The 13,066-nt window shown below is 41.5% G+C and overlaps 1 long non-coding RNA gene across 1 annotated transcript; it reads left to right on the top strand.

The window, feature by feature from the left end:
- Nucleotides 1–450: 450 nt before the first annotated feature.
- LOC133258222 (uncharacterized) lies at nt 451–3,956 on the top strand. Its single transcript, XR_009739867.1, has 2 exons — nt 451–2,160; nt 3,573–3,956. It is a non-coding gene; the product is annotated as an uncharacterized LOC133258222 (long non-coding RNA).
- The last annotated feature ends 9,110 nt before the right edge of the window (nt 3,957–13,066 follow it).

The following is a 13,066-nucleotide window of genomic DNA, read 5'->3' as shown; positions in this document are numbered from 1 at the left end:
TTCCAGCTTGTGCTTCATCCAGCCCAGCATTTCTCATGATGTACTCTGCATAGAAGTTAAATAAGCAGGGTGACAATATACATCCTTGATGTACTCCTTTCCCTATTTTAAACCAGTCTGTTGTTCCATGTCCAGTTCTAACTGTTGCCTCTTGACCTGCATACAGATTTCTCAGGAGGCAGGTCAGGTGGTCTGGTATTCCCATCTCTTTCAGAATTTTCCACAGTTTATGGTGGTGCACACAGTCAAAGGCTTTGGCATAGTCAGTAAAGCAGAAATGGATGTTTTTCTGGAACTCTTGTTTTTTCTATGATCCAGCAGATGTTGGCAATTTGATCTCTGGTTCCTCTGCCTTTTCTAAAACCAGCTTGAACATCTGGAAGTTCATGGTTCATGTACTGTTGAAGCCTGGCTTGGAGAATTTTGAGCATTACTTTACTAGCATGTGAGATGAGTGCAACTGTGTGGTAGTATGAGCATTCTTTGGCATTGCCTTTCTTTGGGATTGGAATGAAAACTGACCTTTTCCAGTCCTGTGGCCACTGATGAGTTCTCCAAATTTGCAGGCATATTGAGTGTAGCACTTTCACAGCATCATCTTTTAGGATTTGAAATAGCTCAGCTGGAATTCCATCACCTCCACTAGCTTTGTTTGTAGTGATGCCTCTAAGGCCCACTTGACTTCGCATTCCAGGATGTCCAGCTCAAGGTGAGTGATCACACCATCATGATTATCTGGGTTGTGAAAATCTGTTTTGTATAGTTCTGTGTATTCTTGCCGCCTCTTCTTAATATCTTCTGCTTCTGTTGGATCCATACCATTTCTGTCCTTTATTGAGCCCATCTTTGTATGAAATGTTCCCTTGGTATCTGTAATTTTCTTGAAGATATCTCTAGTCTTTCCCATTCTATTGTTTTCCTCTTATTTCTTTGATTGCTGAGGAAGGCTTTCTTACTTCTCCTTTGTATTCTTTGGAACTCTGCATTCAAATAAGTATATCTTTCCTTTTCTCCTTTGCCTTTTACGTCTCTTCTTTTCACAGCTATTTGTAATGCCTCCTCAGATAGCCATTTTGCTTTTTTTTTACTTACTCTAAGGATATTGTAAAAAATGATTTTCAGAAACTAACAACAACCAACCCCCAGTTCACACACATATACACACTGAACTCATAGAAAAAGAGATCAATTTTGTAATTTTCAGAGGTGAACAGTGGTAGAGAGCCGGGGTAGGGGGAATTGGAGGAAGGTGGTTGAAAGCTACAAACTTCCAGTTAATGTTAAATAAGTACTAGGGCTGTAATACACAATATGATGAGTATAGTTAAGCCTGCTGTATGGTATATAGGAAAGTCATCAAGAGGGTAGATCTTAAGGGTTCTCATTACAGGGAGAGTTTTTTCTTTCTATGGTATCTATATGAGATGATGGATGTTAGCTAGACCTTTTGTGATATCATTTCACAATATACATAAATCAAACCATCATGCTCTACACTTTAACTTATACGGTGATGTATATCTATTTCTCAGTAGAACTGAAAAAATATGTTTTCCATTATGTCCCATGTGACCTTACACAGTGATCCCTGTGTAAGAAACTCTTGCCTGATCTTAATATCAGATGTAAAGGTCCTGAACAATGACCTATTTATGTATCTGCAATTAAATTACATAATTCACTAGTTGCGTACAGAAAGGCTTAGGGATCTGCTTTGGGTCCATTCTTAATAGGGATCATTATTGTCAACATACTTTCAGTGCTATTCTTGACCCAAATGTTGACCTTTTCACTCCTCTGTTTACGTTTCACTTTAAGGTGAGAGGGTGAGTCAGGCAGCTTATGGGTGAAGAACATTCTCCGAGGAAGGAATGACAGCTGTCTAAAGGTCAAGGCAGAAACATGCCTGATGTGTTTCAGAAAGAGCATGGAGGCTGGCATGCTTGGAGTGGAAAAAACAAGGGAGAGTAACGGGAGATTCAGTCTTAGTGGTTAGTAGGTCTGGACCATGGCTTTGCAGGTCATTTCGAAGAAGTCTGGCTTTTACCCTAAGACGCGCAAAGTGGCACGATCTAACTTGTATTTTCATAGGACCACTTTGGCTGCTGGGAGCAAGGGTAGAGCTGGGTTATTAGTCAAGAGGCTGTTGCAATAATGCAGGTAAGAGATGATGGTGACTTGGACAACAGTGGTATTTCTTTTTTTAATTTTAGTTATTTGTGCTGGGTCTTTGTTGCTGCATTGACTTTTCTCTAGTTGCAGCAAGCGGGGATACTCTCTAGTTGCGGTGTGCAGACTCCTCATTGTGGCGCTTCTTTTGTGGCAAAGCACACGCTCTAAAGCATTTGGGCTCCAGGAGTTGTGGCACTATGGACTCAGTAGTTGTGGCCCCCTGGGCTCTAGAGTGTTCGCTCAGTAGTTGTGGCGCATGGGCTTAGTTGCCCCATGGCATGTGGAATTTTCCCAGACCGGGGATCGAACCTGTGTCTCCTGCATTGGCAGGTAGATTCTTTATCACTTGATACCAGAGAAGCCCAACAGTGGTATTAATGGAAGGATTGAGAAGTGGTGGGATTCTAGATGTATTTCGAAGGGGAAGTCTATAGAATTTGCTGATGGATTGGATATGCAAGAAAATGTGGGATGTGAGCAACTAGAAAAGTATACTTGACATTAACTTTCAGGAGGAGCAGGCTTGGGAAAGGAACCCAGGAGCTAAGTTTTGGATGTGGCAAATGCTCCATAACTCAGTGAACCAGTACTTTTTTTCAAATGATCAATACATGCCGGTACAAAATCATGCATAGGTAAATATTCATTCAACATTCACAATAGATCAATGGATTTCAAAACAACAGGCTGAGAAATTCACTGATATAGTTGCAGATTCTACATTGCAGCACATCTTTAAGAAACTATCATCCTTTGAGTTTCAGGGTAGTGTCAAAGACAAATATCCATAATTATCTGAAAATAATAAAAATAACAAAGTACTCCCCTTTTCCCCCAATTACATATCTGTACATGTTTTCTTCACACACTTGAACCAAAACACATGTTGCAGTAGATTGAATGCAGAAATATATATGAGAATCTTACTGTTTAACATGTACAAGAGCTTTGTAAAAATGTAAAACATTGCCACTCTTCTCATTAATGCTTTTTATTTTGGAAATAATTATTTTTCATAAAAGCATACTATTTATGTTAACATGTGATAGGTTATTTTAGTTATTTTTAAATAAATCTAAATTTTCTCAATTCAAATTAAGATGGTACACAACATTGAGAGATAAAACCACAGAAACAAAAATTCTTTGGGATCCTCAACAAGTCTCAGGGTATAAAAGCATTTTGAGACCAGAAAGTTTGAGAACTGCTGGTTTTGTCTGCTTTGCATAGCTAGCCTAGATTCTTATAATGATTGTAAACTTATCTCCTTTGGAATTCTTAGTTCTCATCAGGACCGGAGCCAAAGAGTTAGGGCTTACACCAGCTGGCTCTGTTACTATTCATAGGCGACAGAGTGGACACTAGAGACTGCCTTTACTTCTGTATCCTTCACGTCCTAGGGTGCAGTGGACCGAAGAATACAACAGCACTTGATCATGACCAGGAGTCAAAGGGAAGCCATTCTTCATGTTGAAGAGATGGATTTCAAATCTTCAAACTATTTGGAATTGTCTTATGAAGCAATTTTAGATAAAGTTTCCTAAACAGAATTAATTTAAAGGCTCATTTAGAATGGGATATATGTACAATTTTAATATCCTATACTCCATTGAGAATTAAGTAAACCTCTTTTGTCCATTTTTCAACTGAGTTGTCTTTTTCTTTTAGTGCATTAATTAACTATAATATTGCTAATTGTCACATAAGTACCTTTATAGTTTGTAATATAAATGTGTTATGTTTCTACAGGTCAATCTACAATAATTAAAGTTAAATTTAAGGTCTGAATGGATTTATTTTCAAATGCCTGCTGATATCAACTGTACAGGAGACAAGTTAATTCATTTATCAAGTTAGATACAACCTCAGAAAAGTAACACAGGAGATGTAACAGTTAATTCAGGCGTATACTATCTTGTGTAGATTTGTCATAGAAATGATACTTCTGTTTCATTTGTTGCATAAATTCTATGATCAGTTCTTGAACAATGTATAGGATGGCTGCAAACCATTTCTTAACAGTTTTTCACAATGCTTGGATCACACTCTGAAATACTTTGGTTATAATGCACTTGCCCAAGGTTTTGTAATTCCATGCTGAAAGTGAAAGTTGCTCAGTCGTGTCTGACTCTTTGATCCCATGGACTATACAGTCCATGGAATTCTCCAGGCCAGAATGCTGGAGTGGGTAGCCTTTCCCTTCTCCAGGGGATCTTCCCAACCCAGGTATCAAACCCAGGTCTCTCTCATTGCAGGCAGATTCTTTACCAGCTGAGCCACAAGGGAAGCCCAAGAATACTGGAGTGGGTAGCCTATCCCTTCTCCAGTGGATCTTCCTGACCCGGGAATTGAACCAGGATCTCCTGCACTGCAGGCAGATTTTTTACCAACTGAGCTATCAGGTCAACATCCCCATGCCGAAATGTCCTACTACTTACCAGAATAAGCTTTATAAAATTCTTGATCAGATAATAAAAAGACAAGAAATTAAAATGACAAATTTCCATTACCGGTTTCATGATAAAATTCTTAAACTCAAAATTGATATTTACGTTCAAGTCAACAATCTGAAAATTACCCATGTAACCTGGCTAACCTGCTGTCTAGATTAATTTCATTAATTAAGTCATTGACTTATTCAGTGAACATTTATTGAGTGTCTAAAATACATAATTGACTGTTAAAGGTCCTTTGTGCAGCAGGTGTGCTCAGTTGCTCAGTTGTGTCCCACTCTTTGCTACCCCATGGACTGTAGCCTGCCAAGTTTCTCTGTCCATGGGATTTCCCAAACAAGAATACTGGAGTGGGTAGCCATTTCCTTCTCCAGGGGATCTTCCCAGCCCAAGGATTGAACCTGCATCTCCTGCTTGGCAGGCAGTTTCTTTACCACTGCACCACTTGAGAAGCCCTGTTAAAGGTCCCAGCGTAATGAAAAAGACAAAATTCTTATGCTTATATTCTGTATTCTAAGTATAATCATATAATTCCTAAGTGGGGTATTTATTTGGAAACTGAAGAACTATAAATGAGAATAATGACAACAGTAATAAGGAATATATTTTGAGAGCCATGTACCAGGCACTGTTCTAAATACTGTGTATCTCTGACAAGGAAATTCTTCTAACACATCACTGCACTCTCCTAGTTTCAGCCTCTTTCTAAAGAAACACCCTCATTATATTAGGGTGGGGAATGGAGGAAAGACAGCGACTTCTTGCTGCTATTGTTGTTCAGTTGCTAAGCTGTATCTGAGTCCGACCCCTGGACTTCTTGCTGTGACTTCTACCATTTACCTTGTATGAATATGTATGTGTGTGTGTGTGTTGGGGAGGGGTTGGAGAGGAGGGAGACTAGATTCCCTGCTTACTTCCTTCTTGGTAATTTTTGGTATTGTTTGTTCTTCACCACGAACTTACATTTCTGGTTTTACTAGTCACCTGGCTCCTTGGGTTTCTCTATTATAGGAAACCCCAAATTAAATTGCTCTTAGTACTGCCTAAGGGAAGGGCAAAGAGCTCTCAAGACAATGGGAGTAGAGTTGTTTGTGACAGGCAGCTCCACTTAATGACCAAACACAGAGAAACACAGCATTGTTCAATCTTGTAGTATCCTGGTACCATACCAGTCTTCTGTTTCGGGGGAGGAACTAAAATATAATCCATTTTTCAATGGAAACCATCCTAATTGAAATAAATCTGGATTCCAGAACTATTAGCTTCATATTTTCTTTATGTTCCTTCACAATTTGGGCTAACATTTGTCGAGCACTTATTCCAGCCACTGTTTCAAGCACTTTTATACAATTTAACTCACTTTGTACGCATGATGACTTTAGGCCTGGTTTTGATGTACATCTATTTCAAAGGCAGGGAAATTGGACTTCCCTGGCAGTCCAGTGGTTAGGACTCCATGCTCTCGTGCAGGACTCACAGGTTTAATTCCTGGTCAGGAAACTAGGATTCCCCATGCCACATGGGCAGAATAAATGAATAAACACTAGAGAAACTGAGGCATGAACAGTTGAAGAAATTTCTCAAAGTTATAGAGCAAGCAAATCATACAGCCAGGATTTGGGTCCAGGCAGTCTAGCTCTACATCCCATACTCTTATCCACGTGATAGATGCACTGTATCGATGTATTCTTTTCATTATATCACACGTGTGTAATTAATGCACTGACGAAGGTGCATGTTCAGAAGACAAACTGAAATTACCATGGAGTCATCACAGTGCAGGCAGACAAAAATGGAGCGGGGAGGCCAGTTCTTCCAGTTCACAGAGTCTTTGTTCTGCTCCCATTCTGCTGTTGAGCCTACCACCGAACTTCCTTATTTCAGTTACTGTATTTTTCATTCCTAAAGTTTCCATTTGGTTCCTCCTTATATCGCCAATGGTTTGCTGAGGGTTTTGATTTTTTTCGTCTGTTTCGAGCATGTCTGTAGTTGCTCACTGAAGCATTTTTTATCATGGCTGCTTTAAAATCTTTGTCAGGTAATCTAATGTCAGTATCAACTCTGTGTTGGCATGTATTAATTGTCTTTTATTCATTCAGTTTGAGATTGTGTGGTTCTTCATAGAATGGATGCCTTCAGATGGAAATCTGGACATTTTGTATGATGTTATGAGATTCGGGATTTTATTAAAACCTGTTCACCTGTTTGTTTTTTTGACACTGCTCTGTCAAGGAAAAGGGGGTGCTGCCTAGATACTGCCAGGTAAAGGGAGAAGACCAGATTCTCCTCTTGGCCTTCACTGACCCCCAAGGTGGGGAGCTCCTTATTATTGCTGGGTGGGAATGGGAGTCCTGATTTCCACCAGCACCAGGGAGGAGGCAGTTTTATTACCACTCTACAAGGATGAAAGTACTGACTCTCTGTCGGGTCTCTTCTGACACCACCCCAGTGGGGAAGGAGGGAAGAACCTCAATACTTTTGGGTTGGGGCAGAAAACCAGCTTCCCCATATGATCTCCACTGAAACTGAGGGGTGAGGGGGGCTCAGTGTCAGTGAAAGTGCGGTTCTCAGTGTTCTTTTCTGACACCACCCTAGCTGTAGTTTGCAAGGATGGAATCCTCCACTCCCCACCCCACCGCCCCACCCCCCCGCCATATTTATTTATTTAGTTGGCTGGGCCAGGTCTTAGTTGCAGCATGTGGGATCGAACCCAGGCCCCCTGCATTAGGAGCATGGTGGAGTCTTAGCCACTGGATGGCCAGGAAAGTCCCAAGGATGGAATTCTTGAGGGTCTCCTCAGACTTTGTTGGCATTGGTGGATGTGGGGCCACGGTTTTTCTTGTGGTGTTTGGCCAGAGCAGAATGTTGTTGTCTGAAAATTTTCTATCTTGTTAGGCTGTACACTGCTTTTTAGTTACAGAGAACAGACTTTGGTGGGGGTACTTTTTTAATTTTGGTCTGTACCCAATGGCATTTCTGGCTTGCTAGCTTCTTTGGCACTGATTTGGGATATACAGGACAGAGAAGAAAATCCAGAGAACTCACCGCCATGTTGTTCCTTGGTTCTAGGGATCCCTGGCTGGCTTGTCTTCTCTCCTGCTCTCAGAGTCTTGTTTTGATTGTTTTATATATAATGCCTACAGTTTTTAGTTGAACTAATTGGGGAGAATAGGAAAAGTACTTGCACTCCATATTCCCCACTGTTATTTATTTTGTTGTTCAAATTGTCTCATAACTGGCCACTGGGAGACCCTTCATACTGGCCTCTGTATATTTCTGATGCATTTCCATCATTCTTTGAATACACCCTAACTTTCTGGGCTAACAAAATATTCCAGGCTCATCATATACTTTCCCTGCTCAATCCTTAAGCAGCCATTTCTCTAAGAACTCCGAGTTCCTTCCACTGGAGAAGGGTGGTTATACATGGGCACTAGATGTGCTTGCTGGTATTGGTGGTTGCTGCTCCCAGGTCTTCTCCGTGAACAGAGCACACATACATATTTATATCTGTGATGGTCAGTCCTATGTGTCAATTTGCCTGGGCAATGGTGCCCAGATACTTGGTCAACCACTATTCTAGATGTGTCTATGAGGGTGTTTTTGTATGAGATATACATTTAACTCAGTGGACTTTGAGAAAAGCAGACTGTCCTCCATAGAGTGGGTGGGCCTTACCCCATCATCTAAAGGCATGATTAGAACAAAAGACTCACCACTTCCGAGAAAACGGAAATTCTCCAACTTGATGGACTTTGGACTTGAACGAAACATCTCTTTCATGTGTCTGCTGTCTGCTGGCCTTTGAACTTGAATCACTGCATCAGCTCTTCCTAGGGTTTCCTGCCTGATGACTCACTCTGTAGATTCTGGTCAAATCCAGAATCTAGCTCCATTATTGAATGAGCTAGCTCAAATGGTAAAGAACCTGCCTGCAATGCGGGAGACCTGGGTTCTATCTCTGTGTTGGGAAGATGCCCTGGAAAAGGGAAAGGCTACCCACTCCAATATTCTTGCCTAGAGAATTCCATGGACAGAGGAGACTGGTGGGCTACAGTCCATGGGGTCTCAGAGAGTCCGACACGACTGAGTGACTAACACTTTCAATTTACCAAAATGAATCTCTCTCTCTCTATTCATATCCTATTGGTTCTGTTTCTCTGGAGACTCCTAACAGTATATACTCCTAACACATATTTATACTTATTTATATATCTGTATATCGACAACCATGAGTTTATGCTAACAATTAACTCCAATTGAGAGAAAACTCTTTCCTTCTATATTTTAACTTCCTTCTTTGATAGAGAAAAACCTGGATCCCACGATTTTTAATATATTCACTATTTGCTTAATTCCTCTTACAAGTCTTTGAGAGATGGTAGTATGTATTTTGTTAATTTTCCAACAGGCAGAAGCGAAGTGTCCTGAGGATGGGATCACTTTGCTTTCTAATTCCATAGGAGACTATAGATGTGGGGTGATGCTAGTTCGACCTCCAGGGAAGATATCCCAGGAGAGGAGCTGGGAGGTTGCCAGGGGCACAGCACACGTCCCTGGGGGTTTTAAAAGCCAAGTCATGGAAACTGGCAATAATGATTACAGGTTGTACAATATTTGTCTAACATTTTAAAGGAACTTTCACATATTTGTTTTAGTTTGCCCCTAATTACCTTTGCCTTACTTTTTTTTTTTTTTTTTAACCTTACACAGCAAAAAGTACTTGGCCAATCTGATTAAACTAGGGTTTTGTGATGAGATCATCTTGGACTATGGTTGGTTCTCAATGTACCTGTATCCTTGTAAGAAAAAGAGCAGAAGGAGATTTGACATGGATTGAAGAGAAGGAGGCAGAGGTTGAAGTCACATGGCTACAGGCTAAGGAGAGCTAGCATCCACTGGAAGCTGGAAAAGGGTTCAGAAAGCCCTGGCAGACTCTCCCAAATACTGAGAATATGATTCAGCTGCATCTGCAGGGAGGCACTAGCCTGCCAGAGGTTCCCACCCTCGTGCTATCCCTGGAGTCAAGGATTTTCAGTCTCCTTCTACTGCTCCTTGTTTTAGATTCCTGAATCTCTGTGGGGGTAGAATTAAGTTTTGGCCTGGAGATGATGGCCTTGGCAAGTACACAGCAAGGGGACCTTCCTTAAGGAACCACCAGAGAGTGTCTTTCTTTCCTTCTACGTTCGTCTCCATTTTCTTGGGGGGCAGGATCCTTCCAATTCCATTTCTGAGGCATAAACTTTCCCTGAGTCCTACTGGACTTTGAGTTAAAGTTCAGTCTCTTGCATTTCAAAGCTCTTGAACTTGCAGTTCAAAACCTATCCTCTGCTGATCTGCATTATCATCCTTTTCTTTAGATGATGAATACTTTTAGCTAAATAGTGTAAGTAGTAAAGGATTGAAGAAAATAGGAGGGTATAAATCTCAGTTGTTCTCTCAAATACTCATCCTGCCACCGAGAATTGGGTTTGAATATTGTGCTGGAACAGCTGAGTAAAAGCTATGACACTGGACAAGTTACTTATTGTTTCTGAGCCTTAATTTTCCCTTCTGCAAAATGCAGGATTTGTTGTGAGAATGTGCAAATATATGTATCTTGCTCTGTTGGCACTGCCATTCAAAGGTGGTCTAGATGAGTGTTCCTCCTTCTAACATTTCTGAGACTTCAAGAGAACTAAGAGAAACCTTGTGTAAACATCCAACTGTCTCATGTTGTGTTACTGATCTTCCTTCATCCCCAGACTTTAGTTCAAGAGACTGTATATATCTGGTTAGTTTCTTTCTCTTGCAGAGGCTGGACGGGTAAAATGGAGTAAGATGAAAACCAGAGAATTCTGGAAATGTCTCATGGCAAAATGAAGGATAGGAGAAAAAAGAGAAAGAAAATATGTAAAAGAATCTGGCATTAGGGACTTACTTGGTGATCCCATGGTTAAGATTCCGGCTAACACTGCAGGGGCCATGGGTTCCATCTCTGGTCAGGGAACAACAACAAAAGATCTGGCTTTAAGTGTTCAGTGAAAGTGAAGTCCCTCAGTCGTGTCTGACTCCTCTTTGTGACCCCATGGACTGTAGCCTACCAGGGATTTTCCAGGCTAGAGTACTGGAGTGGGTTGCCATTTCTTTCTCCAAGGGATCTTCCTGACCTAGGGATCGAACCTGGGTCTTCCGCATTGCAGGCAGACACTTTAACATCTGAGCCAAGTGTTCAGTAGATGGCTTTTATTCATCTCAGCCCTCAGAAGTTTGGGTTGAGGTAAGCAGATATATTGCAAGTTGTTTCTATGGCACTTTGTAATTCTATTACTTCTATAGTTAACATACAACAGTTTAGCCAAGGCTTTGCTCTGGGCATCAAAATGTGGAGGGTATATAACTTTAATGTTTTTAAAGAAATATTAAAAGATTAAAGACACTCTCTCTCTCAGAAAATTTCTTTTCCCTTTTTTCCCCTGCATACCATCCTACCATTAATTTCCTAGTAGAAAAAAGAGACAAAGTGGGAGACTAAACGTGGAGGAAATCAGTTCTAATGAGGTAGATGAAACTGGATCGTATTATACACAGTGAAGTAAGCCAGAAAGAAAAACACCAATACAGTATATTAACGCATATATAGGGAATTTAGAAAGATGGTAACGACAACCCTGTATGCAAGACAGCAAAAGAGACACATATGTATAGAACAATCTTTTGGATCCCGTGGGAGAGGGAGAGGGGATGATTTGGAATAATGGCATTAAAACATGTATAATATCCTATAAGAAACGAATCGTCAGTCCAGGTGATGCAGGATACAGGAAGCTTGGGGCTGGTGCACTGGGATGACCCAGAGGGATGGTATGGGGAGGGAGGTGGGAGGGGGGTTCAGGATGGGAAACATGTGTACACCTGTGGCGGATGCATGTTGATGTATGGCAAAACCAATACAATCATCAGATCAGATCAGTCGCTCAGTCGTGTCCGACTCTTTGCGACCCCACGAATTGCAGCACGCCAGGCCTCCCTGTCCATCACCAACTCCTGGAGTTCACTCAGACTCACGTCCATCGAGTCAGTGATGCCATCCAGCCATCTCATCCTCTGTCGTCCCCTTCTCCTCCTGCCCCCAATCCCTCCCAGCATCAGAGTCTTTTCCAATGAGTCAACTCTTCGCATGAGGTGGCCAAAGTACTGGAGTTTCAGCTTTAGCATCATTCCTTCCAAAGAAATCCCAGGGCTGATCTCCTTCAGAATGGACTGGTTGGATCTCCTTGCAGTCCAAGGGACTCTCAAGAGTCTTCTCCAACACCACAGTTCAAAAGCATCAATTCTTTGGCACTCAGCCTTCTTCACAGTCCAACTCTCACATCCATACATGACCACAGGAAAAACCATAGCCTTGACTAGACGGACCTTTGTTGGCAAAGTAATGTCTCTGCTTTTGAATATGCTATCTAGGTTGGTCATAACTTTCCTTCCAAGGAGTAAGCGTCTTTTAATTCCATGGCTGCAGTCACCATCTGCAGTGATTTTGGAGCCCAGAAAAATAAAGTCTGACACTGTTTCCACTGTTTCCCCATCTATTTCCCATGAAGTGGTGGGACTGGATGCCATGATCTTCATTTTCTGAATGTTGAGGTTTAAGCCAACTTTTTCACTCTCCTCTTTCACTTTCATCAAGAGGCTTTTTAGTTCCTCTTCACTTTCTGCCATAAGGGTGGTGTCATCTGCATATCTGAGGTTATTGATATTTCTCCTGGCAATCTTGATTCCAGCTTGTGCTTCTTCCAGTCCAGCGTTTCTCATGATGTACTCTGCATAGAAGTTAAATAAACAGGGTGACAATATACAGCCTTGACGAACAAAATAAATAAATAAATGTGGAGGATTGGAATACCACTGTACCTGAAGAACAATTCTTTCTTTCCCCAGTTCCTCAAATAGTCTTCCTCCTACCTCCCCCAAGTTAAAAAAAAGCAAACCAAAACCCCTTAGCGTCTATTTTACTTAATCGTATTCTGCTATCCTTTACTGCCCACTGTGTGCGTGCTAAGTCGCTTCAGTCGTGTCCAACTCTTAGCGACGCTATGGACTGTAGCCCACCAGGTTCCTCTGTCCATGGGATTCTCCAGGCAAGAATACTGGAGTGGACTGCCATGCCCTCCTCTAGGGGATCTTCACCACCCAGGGATCAAACCCATGCCTACTAGTTTCTAAAATCCTTGCAGATAAGGACTGCAAAAGTTTTTGCTGTGCAAAAAGTAGTTTCTTGATAAAGTGATTTCATTTTTTAAGGCTGGTTGTGTGGTGATGAAGCACTTAGGTAGGCCCACCATCGCATTACCTACTCAGTTCTTTAAAGACGTATCCAGAGGTAGAGAGCTCTGAGCAGAGACAAGAAGTGCTGTGGGAGGAATCTGCCCCCTCCCCCTGCCTTGTGTAGGCTTCCAAAAGAG

This window comes from Bos javanicus, chromosome 12 (assembly GCF_032452875.1).
Source record: "Bos javanicus breed banteng chromosome 12, ARS-OSU_banteng_1.0, whole genome shotgun sequence".
In the NCBI taxonomy this organism is placed as follows: Eukaryota; Metazoa; Chordata; class Mammalia; order Artiodactyla; family Bovidae; genus Bos; species Bos javanicus.
The sequence above is the reverse complement of the archived record's forward strand: the minus strand, read 5'-3'. Positions and strand labels throughout refer to the sequence as shown.